General features: G+C 41.2%; 1 pseudogene; it reads left to right on the top strand.

Moving 5' to 3' along the window:
* Positions 1 to 10536: 10536 nt before the first annotated feature.
* On the top strand, positions 10537 to 15506 carry LOC114675430 (zinc finger protein 705A-like; annotated as a pseudogene).
* The last annotated feature ends 12370 nt before the right edge of the window (positions 15507 to 27876 follow it).

The following is a 27876-nucleotide window of genomic DNA, read 5'->3' as shown; positions in this document are numbered from 1 at the left end:
ACCCCACTTGCTCCTGGTCTGAAACCCCAAAGTGTTTGTTGATGTTACAGTGCTTATGCCTTGTATGTTAGATTAGTGAATGTATATTTGCCTCTTCCACTACTGTATGAGCTTCTTGCTTGCTAGCACAAGGCTATATTCCTCAGAGCAGAGGAGGGAGTTGAATCATGCGGCCATTTATTCTCAAATCCTCTTCACCAAGTGGAACAAAACAGAACAGCGAAAGACCACTGCACATGGAAGCAGGAGGTCTGGATTTGGGTTCTAGATCTCTAGATCGATTACTAACTGGAGGTATGGATATAGTCAGGAAAATTGTCTTCCTTAGGTGCTTCCTTGATAGCACCTATAAAGGTTGAGATCTGTTGGATCTAGATCAGGGGATTCTCAATCATTACTATGCATAAAATCAACTGGGACAGTTGCTTTGTAATACACATGCTTAGTTCCATCTCATGATATTTTTACTGTTTCTTAAAATTGATCTAGTATTTTTCATTAAATAATGTAAACTTTCTAAGTCTACCTCTAATAAAACTCCCACCGGCATACAAATACATTGAATGATATTAGCAGCAGAATCTTTAAATAAAGTAACCATATACAACTATTAAACCACCTTTTTTCATTACTTATTATTTCAGGCTGTTTGTCATCATTGTCATCATAATCAGCATCATCCTACATTGCTGAACAGCCATTATGAACCATATGGCATAAACATTTTTCCTACTCACAAGGAGCATATATTCTCTATATGCATATGAAATTAATGTCTGAACAAAGTGGCTTAAACAAGGCAGAAGTTTATTTCTTTCTCACTTAAATCTATAGTTACACCTATCATGGCTGGTACAGATGCTTGCCAAATTCATTAGGGACGCAGGCCCCTTCCAGCTGTCTGCTCTGCTGTGCTTTAGAAGAGGCTCCAGTTTGGCTGCTAAATGCCCACCTATCATTTTTTAATTCCAGGCAGCAGGAAAGAAAATAGCCAAGAGAGAAAAACAAGGGAACATCTACCCCTCCTTTTAAATTTTTTAACCAACCACCTCTGTTTTTTTTTAACCCAATTTGTTGAGCTATGATTACATTTAAAAAGCTGTCCATGTCTAAGGTATGCATCTCAGTGAGTCTGGGGATAAGTATACATCATGAACACCACTACCCTTAAGATTATAGACATATCCTTCACCTCCCAAAGTCCCCCCATTATTATTATTATTATTATTATTATTATTATTATTATTATTATTACTGGTAAGAAATTTTGGTAAGAACACAAAATCCACCCTTTTAGCAAATTTTAAGTATGCAACACAGTATTCTTAGCTATAAGCACTATGCTGTAAATGAGACCTCCAGAACTTACTTATATGGTATATCTGAAACTTTGTGCTCTAACCACATGTATCCATTTCCCCTGCACCACGGCCCCTGGCAACCACCATTCTACTCTCTGCTTTTGTGAGTTTGTCTATTTTAGATTTCAAATGCAAGTGAAATCATATAGTAATTGTCATTCTGTGGCTGGCCTATTTCATATAACGTAATGCCCTCGAAGTCCACCCATGTTGTCACAAATGACAGGGTTTCATTATTGTGTAACACTGAATACTATTCAGATGCATATATGTATTACCCATTTATCCTGACACTCTCCCTCCACCTGCCTCCCAACAGGCCCCAGTATGTGTTGTTCCCCTCTCAGTATCCATGTGTTCTCATTGTTCTGCTTCCACTTGTATGTGAGAACATGCAGTGTTTGATTTTCTGTTCCCAGGTTAGTTTGCTGAGGATAATGGCTTCCAGCTCCATCTATGTCCGTACAAAGGACATGATTTCATTCCCTTTTATGGCTGCATAGTATTTCATGGTGTATATGTACCACATTTTCTTTATCCAGTCTATCATTGATGGACATTTGGGTTGATTCCATGTCTTTGCTATTGTGACTAGTGCTGCAATGAACATGTGTGTGCATGTATCTTTATAACAGAATGATTTATATTCCTTTGGGTTTATACACAGTAATGAGATTGCTGGGTCAAGTGATATTTCTGGTTCTAGGTCTTTGAGGAATCACCATACTGTCTTCCACAATGGTTGAACTAATTTACATTCCACTAACAGTGTAAAAGTGTTCCTATATCTCAACAGCCTCATCAGCAGGTAGTTTTATTTAAAAAATTTTTGAGAAACCTTCATACTATTATACTAAATGGCCATAGTAGTTTGTATTTCCACCACGAGTATACAAGGGTTATCTTTTATCCACATCCTCACTAATACTTGCTAGTCATCTTTTCGATAACAGCTATTCTAAGAGGTGTCAGGTGACATTTCATGGTGATTTTTATTTGCATCCCCCTGACAATTAGAGATGGTAAGAATTTTGTCATATATTTGTTGACAATTTGTATCTCTTCTTCTGGGAAACGTCTATTCAGATCTTCACCTATTTAAAAAAAAATTCAACTTTTATTTTAGATTCAGTGAATGCATGTGCAGGGTTTTACATTGGCACATTGTGTGATGCTGAGGCTTGGAGTATGAATGATCTTGTAACCCAGGTAGAAAACATAGTATTTCATGGTGTAAATGTTTTTCAGGTCTTGGTCCCCACCTTCCCTTCCCCTTCTTGCAGTCCCCAGTATCCATTGTTCCCATCTTTACATCCATGTGTAATCAGTGCTTTGTTCTTACTTATAACTAAGAACACATGGTATTTGGTTTTTTATTCCTGCATTATTTTAGAATAATGGCCTCTAGCTGCATCCATGTTGGTGCAAAGGACATAATTTTTTAATGGTTGCATAGTATTCCATGGTGTACATATACTACATTTTCTCTATGCAATGATAGAGAAAATATTCATGTATTTGCTATTGCAAATAATGCTATAATAAATATATGAGTGCACATGTCTTTATGGTAGAACAATTTATTTTCTTTTGGATACAAGGGTCAGTCCCCATGGCTGCTGTCAAGGGCTAGCGTTGAGTGCCTGCAGCTTTTCCAGGCTCAGGGTGCAAGCTGTCAGTGGATCTATCATTCTGGGGTCTGGAGGATGGTGGCCGTCTTCTCAGAGCTCCACTAGGCAGTGCCCCAGTGGGGACTCTGTGGGGGCTCCTACCCCATATTCTCCCTCTGCACTGCTATAGTAGACATTTGCCATGAGGTCTCCACCCCAGCAGGCTTCTACTGGACATACAGGCTTTTCCATACATCTTTTGAAATCCAGGTGAAGGCTTCTGATAGGGTTTGGCTCTGTGTCCCCCTCCCCCAAATCTCACCTCAAATTGTACTCCCACAATTCCCACATGTTGTGGGGGGACCCAGTGGGAAATAATTGAATCATGGGGGCAGTTTCTCCCGTATCGTTCTCGTGGTAGTGAATAAGTCTTACGAGTTCTGATGGTTTGATAAGGCGAAACCAGTTTTGCTTGGCTCTCATTCTCTCACTTGCCTGCTGTGTTGTAAGACCTGCCTTTCGCCTCCTGCCTCCCCCCAGCCATGTGGAACTGTAAGTCTAATTAAACCTCTTTCTTTTGAAAATTGCCCAGTCTCGGGTATGTCTTTATCAGCAGCGCACTCCTGTACTTTGTGCAACTGCAGGTTTAATATCCCATGGAAATTGCCAAGGCTTATGGCTTGCACCCTCAAAGCAGTGACCCAAACTGTGTCTGGGGCCTTTTTAGCCATGGCTGGAGCTGGAGTGGTTGGGAGGTAGAATGCTGTGAGCACTGTCCTGCACTTGCCCTGGGTGGTTCAGCCCTAGGCCCAGCCCACAAAACCAGTCTTCCCTTATAGGCCTCCAGACCTTTGAAGGGAGGGGCTGCCACCAGCCAAGGTCTCTGAAATGCCTTTCAGGCTCTTTCTTCATTGTCTTCTATTAGCATCTGCTTTCCTTTTAGTTATGCAAATGTCTTCAGCCTGTTTGAATTTCAGAGGATACTAATGGCCTTAAAAGTACCATATGGGCCGGGCGCGGTGGCTCACGCCTGTAATCCCAGCACTTTGGGAGGCCGAGACGGGCGGATCACGAGGTCAGGAGATCGAGACCACCCTGGCTAACACGGTGAAACCCCGTCTCTACTAAAAATACAAAAAATTAGCCGGGCGTGGTGGCGGGCGCCTGTAGTCCCACCTACTGGGGAGGCTGAGCCAGGAGAATGGCGTGAACCCAGGAGGCGGAGCTGGCAGTGAGCCGAGATTGCGCCACTGCACTCCAGCCTGGGCGACAGAGCGAAACTCTGCGCCCCTCCGCCAAAAAAAAAAAAAAAAAAAAAAAAAGTACCATATGACCCCTAACACTTCCTGACTTCATTTCTGCAATGTATTTTAATTTTTTACATCATCATGAATATTGAAACTTTTTATATCTATTCACTTTCCATTTGTTTTCAAGTCCAGTTTACTTCCAAATAATTTTAGAATATAGAGTCTCCATAAGACTCTATTTTGTCTGGTTTCTTGCTGTACCCCATGACTATGAATGCTTTCTAGTACATATAATACACTCAAAAGTACTTACGAGGCTGCATGCGGTGGCCCACGCCTGTAATCCTAGCACTTTGGGAGGCCGAGGTGGGCGGATCACGAGGTCAGGAGATCGAGACCAACCCGGCTAACATGGGTGAAACCCCGTCTCTACTGAAAAAAAAAAAAAAATAGCCGGACGTGGTATCGGGCGCCTGTAGTCCCAATTACTCGGGAGGCTGAGGCAGGAGAACGGCGTGAACCCGGGAGGCGGAGCTTGCAGAGAGCCGAGATCGTACTACTACTGCGCTCTAGCCTGGGCGACAGAGCAAGACTCCATCTCAAAAAAAAAAAAAAAAAAAAAAAAGTACTTGTGAACGAAAAAAGGAATGAATCTTCTTATTTTTCCTTCAAAATAGCCTTAACTCTTTGGTTTCCAAGTTTATGTGGGGTTTTTAGTACTTGTCTCAAAAATCCAATCAAATTGAACCGGGTGTGTCTCCAGAATGAAGTTTTGATGAAGTTCAGTATCTGTGCAATCAGGGCATGTCTCTTGGAATGTAGTGCTGATTAGGTTTATTAATTGTTTTTTCCTGTATAAGGGGAAGCCAATCAGAGGATGCGTTTTCCCAGAGAAGGAGCATCAGAAGAGTTTAAGACCTTGGGGGAAGAGAGTCTTGCTGCTTGCTTGTGGGACTTGCCTTGGAAGGTAGATAAGTTCACAGCATCCTCCAACTTTTTATTTTTGGTGAGTTCTCGGAGCACTGAGATGTGAACTGGCCTCATTCCCTTACAATGACACTGTTACCAGTAGAAGAGATTCGAGTTACTGGCAGCATATCTGCATGGGTCCATAAGCAACTTCAGTCCTTGCCTCCTCAGAAGAAAGAATTCGACTGAGGGGCATACAGCCGAAAAAGAGACTAAGTTTCAGAGCAGGAGAGGAAGTTTATTTAAAAAGGCTTTAGAACAGAAAGGAAAGGAAAATTCTCTTGGAAGAGACCCAAGTGGATGCCTGAGGGTCCAAGAGAGAAAAGAGAAGGGCCTCTAACCTTGATCCTGGGATGGGCTTGCCTCTTTCCCATGATTCTTCCTTTAGGGAGAGTTTCCGGCATGCACAGTGCTTTCCTTATCCTTTGGAATTGAGCATGCACCGTGTGTTTAGGGAGTTATGTGCATGTCCATCCGAAGTTTTCTTTCCTTTTCCAGTGGAGTGTGTCCCCGGAAGATTATACTTTGTCATTTTTGTCTCTTAACATGAATGCCCAAGAAGTTGCTTCTTCCTGGGGTCTGCATTTAGTTAACATTTTTGATGTTAACAGGTGTAGACCACCAGGAAATGGCCTGTCTCTGGTGCTGCCTAATTATCATTGTTAGAGAGGCAAAGTGATCATTAACAGACCATCACCTGACATTTCTAGTGGGTAGGGGAAGAGCCCTCTCCTGCCCTGCTCCTGCTCTTCTACCTGTAACAAGACAAGCCTTGAATATCATCAGACATGTGTCCCATCAAGGCAGCACCTCATTATTAAACTTTACTGTGTGAATTGTTACTTCACATTCTCATATTCTGTGTTCACTATTTGTGTGCCTTTTCCATTTTTGTTTTGACCATATCTCATTATTTTAACTGCCTTCTCCAAGACTCTAGATCTGCATTGACCAATAGAGTAACTACTAGTCACATGTGGCTATAAACTGTAAATTAATTATAATTAAATAACTAAATGGCATATCCTTAGTAGTAATAGCCAAATTTGTGGCCAAACTAGAAATTCTGTAACTACATATGTGTGGTAGTTACTGCATTGGACAATGTAGATACAAAGAATTTCTTTCATCACAGAAAATCATGTTGGGCATGTTGGCTGCCACTTATTTTTATTTTATTTATTTTTTTTTATTTCTTTGAGACAGAGTTTTGCTCTTGTTGCCCAGGCTGGAGTGCAATGGCGTGATCTCAGCTCATCGCAACCTCCGCCTCCCAGGTTCAAGCGATTCTCCTGCCTAAGCTTCCCTAGTAGCTGGGATTACAGGCATGCGCCACCACGCCTGCCTGTTGTTTTTTTATTATTATTATTATTTTTAGTAGAGACCGGGTTTTTCCATGTTGGTCAGGCTGGTCTCAAACTCCTCATCTCAGGTGATCCGCCTGCCTCAGCCACCCAAAGTGCTGGAATTACAGGTATGAGCCACTGCGCCCAGCCTTACTTTTAAATTCTATTTGTGTGCTTTATAGTTAAATTATATTCTGCTTCCCTACATTCATTTCCTTTCACAGATTTTCTCAGGCAATTTTTAAATTTCATTCATTTACCTTCTTGAGGAAAGTACTTAGATCATTTTTTAAAAATAATGTACAGCAAATAATTTTTCCACGGATATTGTTTTAGCTTTATTGTGTTGGTACTTTTACATACTATATTCAGGTATTACTATTTTTCATAACTTACTTTAAAAATTGTGCCAAGTTTATTTAAAAGAGATTTCTCCCTTGACTTTTGTAGGTCAGATTGTGTCTTCCATTACTGTTATTTTAGTTTAATTTTATTTTATTATATGTAAATATGTTGCATATTCCTTTTTTAAAAATGTGAGATTTTTTCTCTCTCTTGTTACACAAACTTTGTATGCAGTGTTCATTATGCACTTTAAAAATAAATATTTTGTTTCAGGGCATGATGCTTTCACACATGCAACCTTAGAATAATTTTAAATTCCATTCCACTTTCACCATTCCTGAACTGCTTTGAATATATTGGATGTTGGAAGCCATGAGAGGTTTTGACTTGCAATCCAGTCAAGATAATAGGATTTTCCATTTATAGTGTAATGTGATACATATTCGTTTTGGTTTCATACTTTTAAAGAACCTATTCTCTTTTACTCTGTGGTGATCTTTGCTTTTCTATTTGTGCATTGCTAGAATGTCAGCTGCTGTTTCCCTGGCACCTGAGACGTTACTCAACACTGTATAGCGCTGGTGTTGAGAATTGAGAGAATCTACTAAATAATAGCATTTTTTTGAGACCGCAGTTCTGAATTAAAAGGAAGGGAAAGGACAGGCAAAAGAATATAGACATCAGCTATTTTTACTGAAGATCTGTTGGAGAACATGGTTTTGGTGTCCAGGAACTTGAGACCGAATACTGCATTCCTAATACTTCACTAAGATGTGCCTAAATAGCCCTGAAGGGGTTAGGAAGTCATAAGTCAGCTTCTTAATTGTTATGGGTGTCCTTAAAATATTAAGGTAATATTGAGAATGCAGAATGGCTCCTTCTTCATGACTTTTTAAGAGATCTGGGCCGGGCGCTGTGGCTCACGCCTGTAATCCCAGCACTTTGAGAGGCTGAGGCAGGTGGATCACCTGAGGTCAGGAGTTCCAGACCAGCCTGACCAAAATGGAGAAACCCCATCTCGACTGAAAATACAAAATCAGCCAAGCGTGGTGGTGCACGCCTGTCATCCCAGCTACTTGGAAGGCTGAGGCAGGAGAATAGCTTGAACCTGGGAGGTGGAGGTTGCAGTGAGCTGAGATTTCACCATTGCACTCCAGCCTGGGCAACAAAAGCGAAACTCTGTCAAAAAACAAAAAAGGAGAGAGAGAGAGAGAGAGAGAGAGATCTGGAGGGAGATACTAAGCTGTGCATGCTCTCATCTTGAAGTCACCAAATACGTAAGTTGCTATTCCTGCTCTGGTGAGAAGTTTGTCAATACATTTTTTCCATGAATTAATGAAAATTTTAGACCCATAACATAAATTTTAAAAAATTTATCCTAAAGATTGCTTGTGTATGTGTGTGTTTTGAAATATATTTAATCTCTACATACTGAAATAGTTTTTATAGATTCCACACAAGAGTCCTTTAGGAAAAAAGTGTGCTTTAATTTTCTTATAATATTTGTCCTTTTTTGCCCCTGACACAGTCTGTATATGACCATTTAAATTACTTTTAGTTCATGTTTGGGTTATAATCACACACAAATATTCTCTAAAGTCCAAATCTTATTTTGATATTTGAGGAAGAGTTTACATGCTAATAATATTAAGGGTTACAGCTGGTTTCACTGAAGCTTTGTAGGCATTCTCTAATACCTTATTGTTTTGAAGGAATATCTGTTCTGCTTGAATTATAGACTACATAATACATGTACTGTCAGGTACATTCATGGAAGGGACAGGCAGATGGAGTCATATGTTACTGGAGTCTCGATGAACAGATGTAGGAAATAGTCCAAGGAATAAGAAAAAAGTTGATACTGAAAAGTGCTTGTTGAAGTCTGTAAATGTGCATTAAAATGTGGCAGTAAAAATAGACACAGTGAAGTTTGGGAACTGGGGTCTAAATCCTGGAGTCCCCAGAATCATAGAGAACCTTGGTTAGGGGAGTAATTTTGTAAAAAAGCAAGAAGAGACAGTGACAAGGCAGAATATAATTAAAAGTATTGCTGTGTCATTTTCTAATTTTGTAATTTTGTCATATTTTTCAAACTCTGTTGATCATTTATTAAACTGGTAAATAAACTATAATCAACAGGGTTATTATAAGAGTTAAATAAGGAAATTTATGTATATCTATAAGCACCATGTCATAATTAATACAAAGCTACCCTTTTTATTTTTCCTGGACTTCATGTACAAATGGGTCAGTTAATTTTTTGTTTATAACACATAATTATCATTTGTACATAAAATATATTTAATTATTTTTATATTTTTAGCAGGGAAATAATACATGCATGTTTTCCCCCGTCTCAAACACATGCGTTCATATAAACATATCCATCTATATACCTACATATCTATGTATGAATATACACATGGATATCAGTATTTCTCAGCAAGTATGCATCATGATAATCAGAGATATTGCAACTAACAAGACTGATATAAACCATGATTGCAAGACTTTTAGATACCACCTTAGTAAAATATCAGATTGAGCTGCTACATTTCTCTCAGCCCTAAGTCATTTTGTATTTTCTGAGCATCTTAGAGGATTGTGACTGTATACACAGGACAGAAACACCATGACGCAGGGTACTGCTGCGAATTTCTGATGCAGGGGATTTTAAGGGCTAGATCAGCAGGATGGGAGTGTTGACCCTCCAAGTGAAATAAATTCCTGAATTGATTATCTCCATCCTAAAACAAACTTTTTTTTTTTTTTTTTTTTGGTGATACAGAGTCTTGCTCTGTCACCCTGGCTGGAGTGCAGTGTTAGGATCTCGGCTCACTGTAATTGCCTCCTGGGTTCAAGCAATTCTCCTGCTTCAGCCTCCTGAGTAGCTGGGATTACAGGCAAGCACCACCATGCCCAGCTAATTTGTGTATTTGTAGTAGAAATAGGGTTTCACCATTTTGGCCAGGCTGGTCTCGAACTCCTGACCTCAGGTGATCCACCTGCCTTGGCCTCCCAAAATGCTGGGATTACAGGTGAGAGAAACCGCACTTGACCCTAAAACAGCTTCTTACTTGATTGATTTCCGAGTTCCAAGGGAAAATACAAAAGTCGAAATTGAGAGAAAGTAAAAGTGGAGTAAGGCCTCAGAAGGCTGTGATTGGTGTTGGAGAAACACTACTAGGGCATAAAGCTGGGATAATAAAATCTGAGAAATCCCACAGTGTTTATCTACAGGTGGAAATCATATTCCACATGTGGGCGGAGTCAGGGATCCCTGTGTTTTAAAATCAGTGAGGGAATTGAATATCTGGACTTGTGTCAATTAACATACAAAACTCAGTGCTTTTGATGTTCTCATTCACAAGATATCTGTGTTCCTTCTTTGTCAGAAACCATAGTCATAGGCTTCCTAATTTTGACCTTGGGAAAAGAGGAGAGGCCTCTGTGTGTTTGTGACTGTTGGTCAGGCTGTGGTGCAGGGGGTGTCACCCTTCAGTGAAGGTCTGGCTTTTCATCACAGGTTGGTCTGAAAATTATGTACAAGGCTGGCGTCTCAGGTGTTCTTTCTCCAACCTCAGTTTTTCTTAGTGCCTGAAGTGTCTGCAAGTGGAAATCCAGAAGAAGACAGAGAGAAACTGAGTTCTTGACAATGCATTCACTAGTGAGTGGGGGATGGCTCTTTCTACTGAAATTATACCCATATTGCTGGCAAATGGGCAGTTTTCTCCAGTTTGCATGGGTGTTTCATTTTTATTCTTTTTTTGTTTGTTTTTATGATGCAAAATCCACCCAGCCTGGGTGTTCCAAATGCAATCAGGAGACTTTCAGGTATCTCGCCTCCAATTAAGTTTTCTCAGGACTCTAGGTTGGGTATCGTGTGTCAATGATTCCTAAATTATCAATATAATTTCTAATATTACACTACTTTATTCCGGCCCCTATGCAGGCTATTTACAAAAAAAGACATGAGACGTCTCATTTATGTATTTCTTTTTCTTCTATCCATCCTATAACCTCACAGGGAAATAATTGACCCATTAACTGTACCATCGGCTGACATAGACTTAGGATTGTGATGAATGCAGGCAATAGAGATGCGTGAAGAGCAGAAGATCACAGCCCAATAATGAGGCTGATGTTCTAGCAGCTGAGTTCAATAAATCCCATGTGATAGGCCTTGGGCAAGAGCTGCACAGTGTTGAGGAAAAAGGAGAGTTTGATAAAATATATTTATGCTTTTAAAAACTTTGCAAAAGGACAACTAAAGAAGTCATTATTATTCTTATCCCCATTCATTTTACCTTTTGGTAATTAACCTTTTTGCCTTCTGGTAACTGAAAGTAACATATAAGAAATACAATTACTTAATTATGGTTGCACACTCAGGAGAAGGAATATAGTAGATATAGTACAATTTAGGGTTCTGTGGAAATGCTCTATAAGGGCTGGTTAGAAAAAAACAAAACAGTAAAGAGGCCTTTTTATCCTTGAACAAGCCAAGTGACAAGGTAAAGTTAAAAGAGAGGCAGTGATAACTGATGTTTGGGTTGACCAGAGAAAGTTGAGAACAGGAGGCTTCATATCACAGGAATCATCAGACTAAGACTTCCTCAGTATAGCAGCCTCAGCGGTCTTGTCTTGTGCGGCTGGACTGTCTTTAAGCCTTGTCATGAACACCTGAATTACATAACATTAGAGTGACTATATGTATGAATTGAGTCCTATATTCTGTGTAAAACTTGTTCAGTTCTGAAGAATGCTGGAGTCTGGTTCATTGCTTTCTACCTTTTTAATGAATAAGGGACAAATGACCTGTATTTAGTAAATATTTGCTGGATAGGAAACATGTTTTCTATTACTTCTTTAGATTATTCAAAACACATAATAGGTCTTTTAACCATTTGATTGGTGATAAACCTGTGGTTTATCTAGAGAAATAATTCATGTAATCACGGTCATGTTTAAAAAGTAGTAAATCACGGTTATTTGCCTTGTGACAAATCTGTAATTTACTTGAAATTCATGGTAAATTTGTTTTATTTATGAAGGTTCAAGTGAAAATTTTATAATCAGTTATGTACAGGTGATTAACACATTACTGAAAAATATCTGGGCTATATTATGCCACATCTCATGCGATATTTCTTCATAGGAAAGTTTAATGGATTAAGAGTGGGTATATCTCTGTGAGTGAATTTGAAAGGCAGATACCAGTTTAGTGTTGAGAATGAACTGGCTGGAACCTAAAACACTGAGTGTTCTGCATACCCAGATCCTACCTATGTCATCTCAGCCTTCCTCCTCTGGACATTAAAAGGGATTCTCTGTCTAAACTAAAATGTCTGATGTTTTAGAACAAAGTGACTTTTGAAGATGTAGCTATTGACTTCACCCAGGAAGAGTGGGCCATGACGGACACATCCAAGAGAAAGCTGTACAGAGATGTAATGCTGGAAAACGTGTGTCAACTGGTGTCCCTCGGTGAGTCCCTCAACATTCACATACGTATGTAGACACACATTGACTCATTCATTCAATAAGTGTTGGAACAGCTTCCCCATATCTCACTCTAATCTCTGATTCTCTCACAGATCTTATCTGAAAAAAAATTTGAGCTCTCTAAATCTGTCTGAAAGAAATATCTTTATTTTATTTTATTTTATTTAGTTTGTCACTCAATTAGAATGTAATCTTGACAAGGATGTCATGGTTTCCTTGGTACTCAGTCTCTAATACTCAGAACAGACCTGAGAACATAATGAATATTTTCAATGTATTAAATTAAATATTTTCTAAATAACTCTTCTGCTTTAGTCGCTATGCTTAGGCTGAGACCAATTAGTGAAAACAATAGCAATATCTTTTTTGTGTAGAACACCAATTATTTCTGTAAATCGAATTGTTTTTCTGTTCTGTATGAGAATAATAATAAACATATTGTGCAGAGATTTAATTAATCTCTTTCTGAAAAGACTGTGTATTACGCATTGTGTCTTGGAACTTAGGCATGGACTCAGCATTCATAGGTCCTGACTGTTTTGAATTTCCTTTTCCTGATGGACCTTTTGTTTGAATTTATTTTCTAGTCTCACATTGGGTCAGAAAAATCCTGGGGAGTTTTCTGTGTTCTAGGTCTTGTGGCCTGAGCTGACCTTCACTGTTTTTATTCTTCCTTGATAGCCTGCCTTACAGTTGGTGATAATGCACATTTATTGACAGTGAACTCAAAACACATGTACTGTTTCCACTAACAGGGTACCAGATAAGCAAATCCTATATAACTTTGCAGCTGGAGCAAGGAAAAGAGCTCTGGCGGGAAGGAAGAGAATTTCTCCAAGGCTAGAATCTGGTTAAGCAACAGGGTCCTGTGCTCTAATAGGAGGAGGTGCTTCGTCAGTGAATAATATCAGTCAAATATTAATTGGCGGTTTTATTAAATGAGTGGTAATTTCTAAAATGTAGGTTAAGTTACTGGAGCAGAATTCCTTAGATGTTATTATCATTTTGTTCATATGTCAGATGCTACTCTTGTGTCCTCTTGCCTTTTCTTTTACTTTCGGGAAAAGGATAATTCATGTACTTGTTGGGGTTAAACTGTCACATGCTGACTCTTTTCCCGATACCCCTGTGAAGACTATCCCTCTATTTACCTGCCTGATATCTCATTTCCATTTTAACTCTTTTCACGTTTTAATTTTAAAACTCTTTTCTAATTGCTGACGCTGTACAATCTGTTTCTTCTATTGAAGTATTTTCTTCAATTGAAGTATTTTCTTCATTTGACACATTTGCCACATCTAAGTGTCAATTTTTGAAAAAAGTAAACGGGCCTTGGGGTTTTTCAAACAATTTTATTACCATAATACCAAGGTAACAATTTATTTTTCAATTATTTGAGACAAGGAAAGTGCCCTTAAGAAAAAACACACGATATTCATGCATCCTATCAGAAAAGATGCATCCACTGGTATGACAATGGTGAGTTTTATAGCTGTGTACACCAGCCATCTAAGTTAAAGACCTGGTAATGGGTTAAGTTAGTAATGACACACAGTCACCTGAGTGTAATTAGGCTGGCATTAAGTGCTTTCTAAGCAAAAAAAAATTTGATAGTTTGAATTCAGTGAATAAAGTGACCTGTGTTCTAAACCATAACATGAGATCTTTAAAATAGAACAAGTGCGTGTACATTGCTCATGCTCAGACTTTGAAAGATATTGATATCATCACAATTAATAGAATAACTCTGTAGTTGGTATCTTATAAAAGAGAAAATATCTGTGTCTGCAGGAGACAATGTGTACGCAAGTGTCAATCGAGAAAAATGACGAGACAAGTCTCAATCATTGTAGGAGATTTATTTGCCAGAGTTAAGGACATGCACCTGGGGGACAGGTGTATGCCTTTCTCCAAAGATGATTTTCTCTAAATTTAAAGGGGGAAAGGGTGGGATATTGAGAAGTACACAATTTTCATGTAAAAGGTGGGTAGAAAAAAATAGTAATTCGTACATTTTTCTGGCTCAGTGAATCTGGATTGTTTTTACATGAGATGACATAAACAAATGAGGCAGAGGAATAATGCAGGAGAGCTGCATTTTATATAAGACAACATAGGCAAAATGGGGCAGGGAAACAATCGGATATGTATTTGTGTCTGGTGAACTGGGGATGACTGCGCCTGTAAAGACAAGCTATCAGTTTGCATTGCCATGGTGTAACTTTAACAGCTCATGAGGAATTTCCTTGTGGGCAAAATACTGGCGAGGCAAGTAGCTTTTCATCTTGTAGCCATATTATTTAGGAACCAGAAGGGGGAGGCAAGTTTGTGTGACCCTGTTCTCAGCTTGATTTTTCCCTTTGGTTAAATGAGTTTGGGGTGCCAACATTTAATTTCCTTTCACACAAGTAACATTGGAAAGATTTCAACTGTACTCTACTACTGAATGGTTGGTCTAGGATTCAAAGGTGGTGAAATGAACGTATAGATGTATGTCGGTAAATCAATAAGAGCTTTTAATCTTTGTCCCTAAAGGAGAACTCTCTCACTCTGGAGGATCCCTTTGAATGTAATGATTTGAGAGAAGATTGCACTCACAGTTCCACAATGACTCAGCGTTTGTTAACTCAGAGTGGAAAGAAACCCTACATCAGCAAACAGTGTGGAAAATCCCTTAGTAATCAGTTATTCCCTAAACCACATAAACAAATTCATACTAAAGGTAAATCATATCAATGTAATATATGTGAAAAGGCCTATACTAATTGCTTTCACCTTAGATGGCACAAGATGACTCACACTGGAGAGAGGCCATATGCATGTCATCTATGTGGAAAATCCTTCACTCTGTGTTCTCACCTTAGAAGACATGAGAAAACTCACACGGGAGAGAGACCGTATAAGTGTCATCAGTGTGGGAAAGGTTTTATTCAATCCTTTAACCTTCGAAGACGTGAGAGAACTCACCTTGAATAAAAGCGTTATGAATGTGATAAAAGTGGGAAAGTCTTTAGTCAAAGCTCTGGCTTTAGAGGACACACAAGAATTCACACTGAAGAGAAACCACATACTTGTCTTCTATGTGGGAAAGACTTTAGTCTATCTTCTGACCTTAGATGATATGAGAGAACATGCACTGGAGAAAAGCCATATGAATGCCATTTATGTGGGAAAGCCTTCAGCCAGTGTACTAATCTTAAATAACATCAGAAAAGTCACCCTGGAGAGAAAATGATAAATGTCTTCAGAACATATTCTGACTTTAGATGACATGGTGTTAGGAATGACGAATGTAAGGAATATGGAAGAGACTTCAGCTGTAGTTGTAACATCTAAAAATGACAAAGGACTCACATTTTGAAGAATTACTATAATCAACATGGACGTTACTTCAGTTACCTTTATTCTTCAGTCCTCATCAATAAATTCATATGGAAGAGAAATTGTACGACATGTATGTACCAAAGACTTGTTAGTGATCTGATCATAAATGACACGAGAGAGCTGAAACTGTCAACATAATAAACTAAAAGTCTTCAGCAACAGTTTTAGTAACTTAAAACATGTGGGACTTTCAGGTAGAGAATCTCTAGCTCTGCATTCAGTGTGAAAATGTTTTTATGTGCAATTTGTTGTCAACTAACATAAGAAAACTTTACTTGGATGAACACTTTATTTGTATTTTCTGTGAATAAACATTCAGCCAAGCACTAGGCTTGATGTTCACAAGAAAACACAGTGATAAAATGCTGCTAAAATGGAAAATAAGAGAGGAAATCCTTTATAAGCTAAATAAGAAGGGAAAGTCTTTCCAAGGGCAATGAATTCTCTTGGAATACCAAACACTTCTTACTGGAGAAGTTATGTCTGGAAAAATCATGAGAAATCCTTTCTTCACAGAGTAACGCTTGTGGCACATGTGAGATTTCACACTGGACAAAACACGGTTAGCATCGTGAAAGGAGAAGATTCTTAAGTGGTAATTCATTTCTTAGTTGACATTAAGTTTCTCACATTGAGAAGCTATCAAACTTGAAAATCACTGTGGAGAAACCTGATAGATTTCTCATCAGAAAAGTGAGTCAAGAAGGTGGACCTCTAGAAAAAACTCTTAACACATAGTTTAGCAAAATAATTCAGAAATTTGAGAAAATGTCTATTCATAAAAATGCAGCACATAAATGTATAATAGCAAAGTGACCTGGGCATAAATTGAATGCAGAATTGTATAAGAAATCTCATTAAACATTTCCAAAAGATCAATACTTACAAATATTGAAAGAATACAATCGGATGTTGAAAAAATTTAGTGTGTTGGTGAAGTCCTTCTTTCATTTATGCAGCCCCAACATATCGATTTGCATCTGCACTCCTCGGCTTATGGGTCGAGATTCTACCCCAACTTCTGAGTCTCCCCAGTCTTCAACGGCTCTTTCCTCACAGCTCACCTCCCTTTACTTCCATGTTCACTAAAACCACTTGTTTCCATCCAACCCTGGAACTGACACATCAGGGATCTTCAGCCCCAGTTGCCAGATTTCTCAGTGTGTCATTGCATAGATTTAGCAAGGAAACGGAGGCTGGATCAAAGACACCTAGTATATGCATTTGGGTGTCCCCAGCCCTTGCCTCTGTCTCTGAGTAGTTACCTGGGATCAGAGGATAAGGCAGCCCTGCTCTTCTATCCCTCAGAAATCTCTTGAAATTTTGTCCCTGAAGCCTCTCTAAGTGGAGGTAGCAGTTCATCTCATGACACCCCAGAGTTTACTCAGGTAAGTCCTGAGTTATTACACAGAGACAGACACAGCTGTGTTCCTTTTACTTCTGTCCAGAAGATAAAACACCAGCATGATAAAACAGCCGAACCTGTCAGCCACCATGCAAGCCTTTCCTATATTTGATTCAATGTACTTTTCCAGAAGCAAAATGAAAGTTCTCACAGATGGGGCCTCCTCTGCCTTGTCCTCAGAATTGGAAAATGTATTGTCCATCAAGGAGCCTCAGTACTGAACCTAAAACTCAAGAGAAAACGTTTCCTGAATAATAAGTGGGATGACGACTTGAAATTTTGCAAAACAGGCACAATCTTAATACGATAGGCCTTACTAAGGCTAAATGGCCTTATCCATGGTTGAAATTGACACATCATTATATTAAAAAATCTCCACAAGTGATTGATTTTACTCAGCAGCCAGGGTTTATGTCAAGAGTCAGGATAATGAGCAAGAAATTCAAGCCCTTGGCAAACTGGTTGGAGAGGCAAGGATTGTGTCCAGGTAGAGCTCATAACATTATTTATTGTTTAATCTATTTAATTAAATATGTAATTTACCCTCAAACTGTGGCTGACATTATATGTAGTCCTGAGCCACATTAAGATGTACTATTTGTGCTGTGAAATTCTACGAGATTTGACAAATGCATGGTGGCAGATCTCCAGCATTAAAGCATAACACAGGATGCTTCTCTTATTCAAGCTCTTCTTCCCTTCACATAGAGGGAATCAATCGACTTTTTTATACTAACTTTCGAATTTGTTTCTTTATTCCCATCTTCTTTAATTAAAGCACAAGATATCGTACTCAATTTCCATTTGATCTTCCAAAAGAAAGGTACTGAATAATCCATACCTGAATTTCAGTGATTCAGATTCAGGTCCACCGCTAAGCAGTAAAGGCCAAACGTCCTGTGCTGCCACCTCATGGCCGGCAAAGGGCAATGAAATCCATCGTTCCGGCCATGCAGGGCGCATGCGCGGTCTGCTTCCCGCAGCGAGCCGGATCTCCAGGGAGGACCTGAGTTTTCTTTACCCAGGGTGAGGGAGGCGCCGCCGCCCTGGCTTTGGGGCTGGGGCCTCCGGGGAGGTTCCGGGTGGGGGCGTTGAAGAGGCAGCTCTTTTTGCAAGGCCCAAGATGGCGGGCCCTGCACAGGCCGCGCTGTTCCGCGCCCTCAGGGCGTCAGTATCCCATTGGGGCCGGATGCCCCCGCTGGGCCCGGAGCATCCTTGGCCCTGCCCTCGCAGAGCCGCACTGAGGCTGAGGTGGCGCGGGGGCCTGGGTTCCGCGAGGAGTGGCGGCAGCGAGGGCTGGAGGACCCGGGCTCCGGGGCTCCGGGGCGTCTGGCCTGGATGGGACTGAGCCCATCCAGGGACTGGGACTCCCGGGTTCTGGTGCGGGTGGATCCTGGGCAGGCTCAGGACCAAGTCCCTCTCCTTCCACCAAGGAGCGCCCAGAGGCCGGCGGGAGCTCCAGGTTCACCTCCTCCTCCTTCAGGTGTTTGCTTTTCCTTTATTTCTGTAAGGCCAGAAATTGGCGCCATCCTTCACATCGGTGAATCGGGACCCTAACACCCGTTACCTCAGTTTTATTGTTATTGCCATTAACAGTGTTGGTGGCATTATCACTAAGATCATCATTGTTGTTATTGTCATTCATGATTATTAGCAGGTGGGTTCATCATTTTGTCTCACTATGCATTTTTTTTTTTTTTTTTTTTGTGATTGGTTTTATATGATGTTGAATTGAACTTCTCTAATCTTGACTAGTGTTGTCAGATTCCTGAAGAGCATTCCGGAGGACAACGCCTGCCTTTAGTGCAGCCACAGAATTTCGTGGGCACAGGAGAGCACCTAGAATATTCCCCTTTCATTGCACAGCAGCTTTGGGAAATGGTGGCTGCCTGGCTCTGAGATGAGGTGGAAAAGACCGGACACTGGGGCAAGTGATAGCACCTCCACTGGTGTTTTTATGAAGCCAGTGCACTGTCTCCCACGTAGACTTAGAATAAAATCTGATGGCTCTAAAAGGCCATGTTTGCCCTTCCTGGACTTCCTGGGAGCCTTTAAACCTTGTGTGGTTCCTAGAGTGGCTAGGTTGCCATATCTGTGCCTCGTATGGCAGCACCAGTCTTTTCTGGGCCAACAAGGGCACTTAGAATGTTTCCAGAAGCTCAGGCATGCTGTCTCTGTTCCTCCCTTCTGTTCAATGGCAATTCACTGGGTCCCTGGCTGACATAGAACATCCTGCAGAGGGATGGGCTTGGGTGACTTCCTGGCCAGCCTTTCCAGGCAGTTATCTTTGAAAAACTTGAAGAGACTCACAGAGGCCATTCACTGGTATTTCATGACTGCAAGTGGGGTTTCTGGTTCCTTGAGTTTACTTAGAATATCTGAATGGCTCTGAATGGCCAAGAAACCCTCTCTGGTCTTGGAAGCTGCCAAAAGCTATTACTGGGCCTTGGAAGAGTCTTTAAAATTTTTCCAGGTACAGCTGAGAATAGGAAACTTTTCCAGGTCTAGCCCAACCAGCTCAGGTCGAGTCCTGAAAAACTGGTGGGTATTGGGGGAGCTCATCTTATGAAAGAGCAATTGGTGGCAAAGCTGGGTCTCCAGGACAGCTGTGTGTGTATATGTCTGCAGAGCATGCCTTGTAGTCATCTTTAGTAACTGAACACCATTTGTGAATGGATAAACTATATTCCTTGCTGTACAATGGTGAAAAATTCATATTAACAATGGTGATAATAAAAATATTGATGAATATTAACAGGAATGACGATCATCATGATACTAGTACCAATGGTTATAATACTGATAATAATACTAACCCTATGGACTTGGGACATACGAGTTTTCCCTAAGTGGATAATAGGCATAAATATTTGGTGGTGTAGGGTTATTTCAAGTCCCAGAAAGCAAGGATGAACATCTAGAACGAGAAGAAAAACAATCTGGAGGTTGGCAAGTGCACACCTGGGGACTCCTGTGTTAACTTCTGGTGTTTCAGCCTAAGAGGGAATGTTAATATAACCCTGGTCCTGTAACACCATGCTGACCAACACCTACCAGTTTTCAGGAGATAAGATAGCTGGCTGATGGAACAGGGATCCAGAGAAGTTACGTGTCCAGACCAGTACATGTTGCCCAGTGGCAGAGTTCATGACAAGCAATAAACCCCAGGATAATGTCATTCCCAGCCAGCTGACTGTCATCTGCTCTTTCATGGCCCCTCTCTACTGGTACCTCTAGGCACTGGCATGTCCTCCAGAGGCTGTAGGAGGGCATCATACTCAGTACTCACCCACCTGCAGGAGGCAAGAAAGATGGAAAGAGCTAAATACCATGGTTTCTGGATTCTTTTTGGTGGGCATGGCATATTTCGCATTTGCTTTACTAATGGTGGAACCCAGTCAATGGTTTGCAATACAGCTCTGGATGACTCTGGACACCTGTAGAGATTTTGACAATTTCCAGAAGGTCACAAGTTCTTGGAGGACTTTTTCATGAGTTCTTTGACTGAAAAGGTGGTTCAAAAAACTACTGTTCTGACTTAGAAAATGTTGCAGAGGCTGGGCGCGGTGGCTCATGCCTGTAATACCAGCACTTTGGGAGGCCGAGGCAGGCAGTTCTCGAGGTCAGGAGTTTGAGACCAGCCTGAAACCCCATCTCTACTAAAAATACAAAAATGAGGGGGGCGTGGTGGCATGCACCTGTAACCCAGCTACTCAGGAGGCTGAGGCGGGAGAATCGCTTGAACCTGGGAGTCGGAAGTTGCAGTGAGCCAAGATTGTGCCACTGGACTCCAGCCTGGGCGACAGTGCGAGACTCTATCACAAGAAAAAAAAAAGAAGAAGAAGAAGAAAAAGAAAATGTTGCAGAGACTCTGGTGAACAGGTAGTCCCTCTCCTGCCACTCCAGGTAAAAGTTTCTTGGCCACAAACCTGATTTAGCAGTATCCCTTCATCTTAGGTGGGTAGCAGAAAGCCATTCATGACCTATCCAAGCATGGAGGGGGAATTTGACTTAGAAAACTTTTAGGTGGACTAGTTGGTGAAAGAAAGTGCATTCTAGGGCTCACAGGCCTACACATAGAGTTGCTAGCACATAAAGCATATGTATGAATTCTTTCTGAGCCCATGGCAAGACCAGGGTGCACTTCATCCATCTACTATGCTGGTATGAATAGGTACTTGCCCGAAAAAGAAAAGAATAACTCAGGAAGCCCATTCTTCTACAGGACACCAGGTGGTACAGTAGGAGTCTTGGGGTTGCTGTGGTATATATGTTTTAAGGTTGTCTTTTAATCATCTTCAGCAAATTCAACAGTCTTCAGAACATAAAAAAAAATTATTCAACATTGCATAATAACTACCACAAATCTATCCATGATAAAGAACTGTACCCACATAATAATAACATTAATAGCAATCACAATGGTGTGATATAAATGTCATTTTAAAGAAGAGAATAATAAAAGAGCAGATATTTAAGAGCATATTCCTGTAAGCCTGTGACATTGTTCCCATATGAGCCCTCGTGTTATTGATTACAGGGAGAGGCTTGGGGCTGCATCTTGAAATATCTTCTGTGATGGCAAAGAAGAGTGGCAGTAGGGAGAATAATTCTGAGCCACACGAGGGCTTGGGCAAAAGTGGAGATGCCTGTGCCACGTGGAAATACATTACAAATGGACTATGGAAAAGGGTCTGGCCAGAGTCCTGCCTGACACAGGTCATACAAAAGCTTTCAGTAGTTTGCCCCAAGAAATGGCTGGTCCAGGCTGTAGATGAGAAGCACTGGGCAGACAGATCCACACCCGCTTCCTGAGTCTCAGAAGTCTGGTGTGCATCGAACATTAAGCCCCCAAGCCTACTGAGACTTCACCTCCTGGCTGGTCTTCTACCATCTGATTCTTGAGCCCCATCACGTAAGTGCCATCTCCATCCTGGAATTGCTGACAATGTCTGATGGAGGGTTTCACCCTGGGTACTCAGTACCAGCAATGGATGAAATACCGGAAGGGAGGCTCCAGGGCTTCCATAGAAGACACATTCTAAAGTTCCTCGGGTGATCAAATGGTCATCTCATAGATTTTCAGCAGAACTGCAGCATTTTGTGAATACCTGAGTGAATGCAGAAAGTATCCAGACGCATGGGCATTCTAGGAAGCTCCCTGTGTAAATCAAATACAAGGAATATCTACTTCTGGGCTCAAAAGCTAACTTAGATTGCAGGGGCCTTTAAAAACAGTATGCTGAGAATAGATAGGGCTCAAGGACAGTATCTCCAATTGAACTTTTAATGAACTCCCGTAGGCGCCAAGAAGGCGGGCAGATAAGGAAGAGCATAGAAACAAGGAACTGAGTAGAAGGTTACATCTGGGAAAAGAAAGTTTGTTTTACATTGCATTCTTTCTGCTGACGTGGGGTTTATGGAGTATAAATAAAGTGAGGCGGAGGCTCTGAGCGCGGCCGCCATGTTCTCTGTGTGTCTTTGTCTTTTGTGTGTTCTTTCATTCTCCACCACCCCCGACACGGACCCCAACATTAGATAATAAAAAAAGTGAGATGCTGGCAGAAGGCAAATAACTCCACTTCAGTTCTTGAGAGAAAAATGGTTCTGTAACCTCTGAGTTTATTTAGAAAATGTTTGGAGCCTCAGGAAGACCAAGTATATCATTCCTGATGTTTCCAGGGCAGATTGGACTGCTTGGGCCTCTGGGACTATTCTAAGTCCTCTCAGATTTCCATGGGAAACCGTATCTCTACTCCTAGAGCTCACACCACCCCTGAGCAAGCTCATTGTTTTCTAAATATTCCAAGGAAGTCCATCCAGGGTATGCCTGTATTGGTGAGTTTTACCTTGGACTGGCAGGAGAACTCTGAGAATGATACATCCTGACTTCACTTGATAAAGGTAGGGGAGCCAAGAAGTCCAGATCTGGAGAGCACCTGAAACACCAGATGGCAGAAGGACAGTAAGGAGGTGAAGTCAGCTATGGAGGTGGAGCTTCATGTTTAATGCATGTAGGATTCTGAGTTCCAGGACTGATGGGCTGGTGGGGATGAGATACATGTCTTCTTTGCAGGGAGCCAGGCCAAACCAGCCATCTGGTTGCACTACTGAAAGCTTTTGTGTGCCCAGTGGTAGGTAAGACACAAGCCAAACTCTCTTCACCTCTGGCTGGTAGTCCTTGACTAGAGAGGTTTGCACACAAGTGGTCCTATTAGCCCATGCTCTCCTGTGGCTTGCTTTCCTTTCACCTGTTTCTCATGTTTGCCGTCATGGAACACATTTCATAGTGAAATTCTTTGACTCTGACTCCAAATTACACAAGGAGGACCCAATTTGTCAACTTTTCATATATTTAGGAGAATCTCCACATTGATTTTTGTATCCTTATGTTCATATTGTCACCAGTATTAAAATTCTTACTATTTAGGTCATTGCGTTCACTATCATAATTATTAAATATTTTTCATTTATCATTTATTTTTATTGGTTAATTTTTTGTGGCAGCTGTTATATAACAATCACTAGAGTTTCTCTATTCATGAAAGATGTCCACGTTAATGGAGGTAACTAGGAGTGTTACTTTACAGGTATGTAAACACAGATAATCTTGGCTGAACTGTGGCTATATTGTCTGGTGTCCCTTTGAAGGTGAAGCCTCTTGTCTTATTCTAAGTGACCTCTGGAGACAGAAACTGTCTCATAATTGCAGGGACGACTTGAGAAGTCATCCTGAGCCTATGCAGAAATGCAGAAGCACTTCCATGATCTAAGCAACCTATGTGAAGGCCTGAAAGCCAAAGCAAAGCTGTCCAACAAAAAGTTTTCCTAGTAACACTGGAGGTCCATCAGTCACTCCTCCTGGTCTGGAAATGCCAGAAATGTCCTCCGTGGTTCTTGTGAGGGTCCAGATCTTTTCAAAATCACCTCAGAAGCCATAGAACCACTCCATCCTACCTGAAATTGCAGAATGACTCTTCTTTTGACCAGAGTCTCAAAAATATATTCATTGATAGTTTTGGTTCCTGGGAGCCGCCATTGCTTGCAAAAGATGTGCCAGAGACTAGACATTTTCTGTTTCCTCACTTGTCCGGAAAAGACTGAAGTTTTTCTGGAACACAGAAATGGGAATCTGACCCTCTGAGCAGCCTCAGAATTTTCTAAGTCTTCCAAGCAGAGTGGAAGTTCTGGTGAGGACCCTTTGTACCCCCGATGGTCTGGAATCACATAGGATGATGCGTTCAAACAACTCTAGGTGGAGATATATTTTCTGAGATATTCCAAGGAGGAGGGACACAACTGGACCAGATGTTAAAAGGGCAGCTGAGCATTAAGTGCCTATGTAGTGTTTGCAGCTTAATGTCCCATGCAGAAGGGGACTCTGGGCTCTTGTGTTAGAATTCAATGTAATTCTGGGGTCCTGCTTTTCTTCCAGGAAATCCCACTTCCATCTGGATGTCTGGATGAACCACTGAAAGCCACTGAGTGTCCTGCAGTAGGTGAACTGTGGCCAGAGCCCAAGGATGAAGGGGGCTCCTTCTGTCTGTGACTGTGAAGAGGAAGCCTGAGGTATAGCAGACTCAGGCCCCAGAAGGATGGAAAAAATGAGGTGGGGAGTGAGGGGACCTCAGAGGAAGACTGAGGTCTGCAGAATCCCAGGGTCAAGGAGACAGTGCGGTGTCCTGGTGGTGTCCTTGATGTTCCAAGAGGGGTGATAATCCATCTCCTGAGTAAAAGCTTCATATGGGGTGAGGAGGGGAGAAGTAAACAGAGAGGAAGCAGGGAAGGCCAAGACAGCGACCAGCCTCAGAGCGATTTTAACCAGAAATGGACACAGACCCTGGACCCCATCGCGGGGTTGCAGGCCAAGGACCGTCTCTAGGCGATGCATAGCTCCCTTGTGGGGTTAGTGGGAGTAGGCATTGTGACGTCTGCAGGGGTGTGGAAGGCTGGGCGACGGGAGCAGCTTACAGGGCTGGACCAGAAATACTGAACTTCTTTTCCATCAGTGAAATCCACTTCCGAGTCAGAAAAAACTGCAAGTTCTGGAGGGGCAGGGCCTAGGAGGAGGTCAGGGCCTGAGCCTTCCTGCTTTGACCCCCCCTACCCCCCGTGTTTCTGGGTCTGTCCTCACTTCCACCCAGCGGATCTTGAGTATCCTCCTTTGAGTCCCCACGAGTGTGTTGTGTGCAGTGGGGCCAGGCTGCTTCATCCACTGCACGTTCAATGTTTCCAATACTTTCTGGCCAAAGTTTAGAGTTGTCAGACCACTGACTTTGAATGTTGACCTGGTTCCTTTTGAACAGAGTAAAATCTATTGAAGTTTAAGGTCACCTCTTTTCATGGATGGTGAAGAGGCAGGCTGTTCAGGCGCAACTGCCCTCAGGTCTGGAGGGCGGCGGAGGTCACTGTGGGTGGTGGGTGAAGCCGGAACCTCTGTGGCTCTAGACTTTCAAATGTTTCATTTTTTCTTTTGTAGTTTGTGTTTGTTGCTTGCTTTTTTTTACAATGGGAACTGGAATGTAAGATGCCAAACTAGCCTGTGGGGGACATGGATTTTCACAACAGTAACCACAGAGTGTAGTTTCCATTTCTATTCCCTGTTCATGTGGGAGGCAGAAAAGGAAATCAGGTGCTCAGTTCTAGGGACATCACAGGACTAGGACATGTACAGTGAGGGTGGAAGGCAGAGGCATTGCTTTAGGAGAATAAAATTACTGCATGCACACACATATGTATGTATATGGATGTATGTACACAAATATGCATATTTGTAGATTCTGTTCTTCCTCTCTCTATATAATTTTCTTTATTTCACACTTGATATGATTTTTTTTATTATACTTTGTGTTCTAGGGTACATGTGCACAATGTATAGGTTTGTTACATATATATACATGTGCCATGTTGGTGTGCTGCACCCATTAACTCATCATTTACATTAGGTATATCTCCTAATGCTATCCCTCCCCCCTCCCCCCACCCTACATCAGGCCCCAGTGTGTGACGTTCCCCTTACTGTGTCCAAGTGATCTCATTGTTCAGTTACCACCTATGAGTGAGGACATGCGGTGTTTGGTTTTCTGTTCTTGCGATAGTTTGCTGAGAATGATGGTTTCCGGCTACATCCATGTCCCTACAAAGGATGCAAACTCATCCTTTTTTATGGCTGCATGGTATTCCATGGTGTATATGTGGCACATTTTCTTAATCCAGTCTGTCATTATAGACATTTGGGTTGGTTCCAAGTCTCTGCTATTGTGAATAGGGCTGCAGTAAACATACATGAGCATGTGTCTTTATAGCAGCATGATTTATAATCCTTTGGGGATATACCCAGTAATAGGATGGCTGGGTCAAATGGTATTTCAAGTTCTACATCCTTGAGGAATCGCCACACTGTCTTTCACAGTGGTTGAACTAGTTTACAGTCCCACCAACAGTGTAAAAGCGTTCCTATTTCTCCACATCCTCTCCAGCACCTGTTGTTTCCTGACTTTTTAATAATTGCCATTCTAACTGGTGTGAGATGGCATCTTATTGTGGTTTTGATTTGCATTTCTCTGATGGCTAGTGATGATGAGTATTTTTTCATGTGTCTGTTGGCTGCATAAATGTCTTCTTTTGAGAAGTGTCTGTTCTTATCCTTTGCCCACTTTTGGATGGGGTTGTTTGTTTTTTTCTTGTAAATTTGTTTGAGTTCTTTGTCGGTTCTGGATATTAGCCCTTTGTCAGATGAGTAGATTGCCACAATTTTCTCCCATTCTGTAGGTTGTCTGTTCACTCTGATGGTAGTTTCTTTTGCTGTGCAGAAGCTCTTTAGTTTAATTAGATCCCATTTGTCTATTTTGGCTTTTGTTGCCATTGCTTTTGGTGTTGTAGATATGAAGTCCTTGCCCATGCCTATGTCCTGAATGGTATTGCCTAGGTTTTCTTCTAGGGGTTTTATGGTTTTAGGTCTAATATTTAAGTCTCTAATCCCTCTTGAATTAATTTTTGTGTAAGGAGTAAGGAAGGGATCCAGTTTCAGCTTTTTATTTATGGCTAGCCAGTTTTCCCAGCAGCATTTATTAAATAGGGAATCCTTTCCCCATTTCTTATTTTTGTCAGGTTTGTCAAAGATCAGATGGTTGTAGAAGTGTGGTATTATTTCTGAGGGCTCTATTCTGTTCCATTGGTCTATAGCTCTGTTTTCATAGCAGTATCATGCTGTTTTGGTTACTGTAGCCTTGCTGTATAGTTTGAAGTCAGGTAGCGTGATGCCTCCAGCTTTGTTCTTTTGACTAGGATTGTCTTGACAATGCGGGCTCTTTTTTGGTTCCATATGAACTTTAAAGTAGTTTTTTTCCAATTCTGTAAAGGAAGTCATTGGTAGCTTAATGGGGATGGCATTGAATCTATAAATTACCTTGGACAGTATGACCATTTTCACGATATTGATTCTTCCTGTTCATGAGCATGGAATGTTCTTCCATTTGTTTGTGTCCTCCTTTATTTCATTGAGCAGTGGTTTGTAGTTCTCCTGAAGAGGTCCTTCACATCTGTTGTAAGTTGGATTCCTAGGTATTTTATTCTCTTTGAAGCAATTGTGAATGGGAGTTCATTCATGATTTGGCTCTCTGTTTGTCTGTTATTGGTGTATAAGAATGCTTGTGATTGTTGCACATTAATTTTGTATCCTGAGACTTTGCTAAAGTTGCT

Source organism: Macaca mulatta, chromosome 13 (assembly GCF_049350105.2).
Source record: "Macaca mulatta isolate MMU2019108-1 chromosome 13, T2T-MMU8v2.0, whole genome shotgun sequence".
NCBI classification, from domain to species: Eukaryota; Metazoa; Chordata; class Mammalia; order Primates; family Cercopithecidae; genus Macaca; species Macaca mulatta.
Note: the sequence above shows the minus strand (reverse complement) of the source record. Positions and strands in the feature narration are given on the sequence as shown.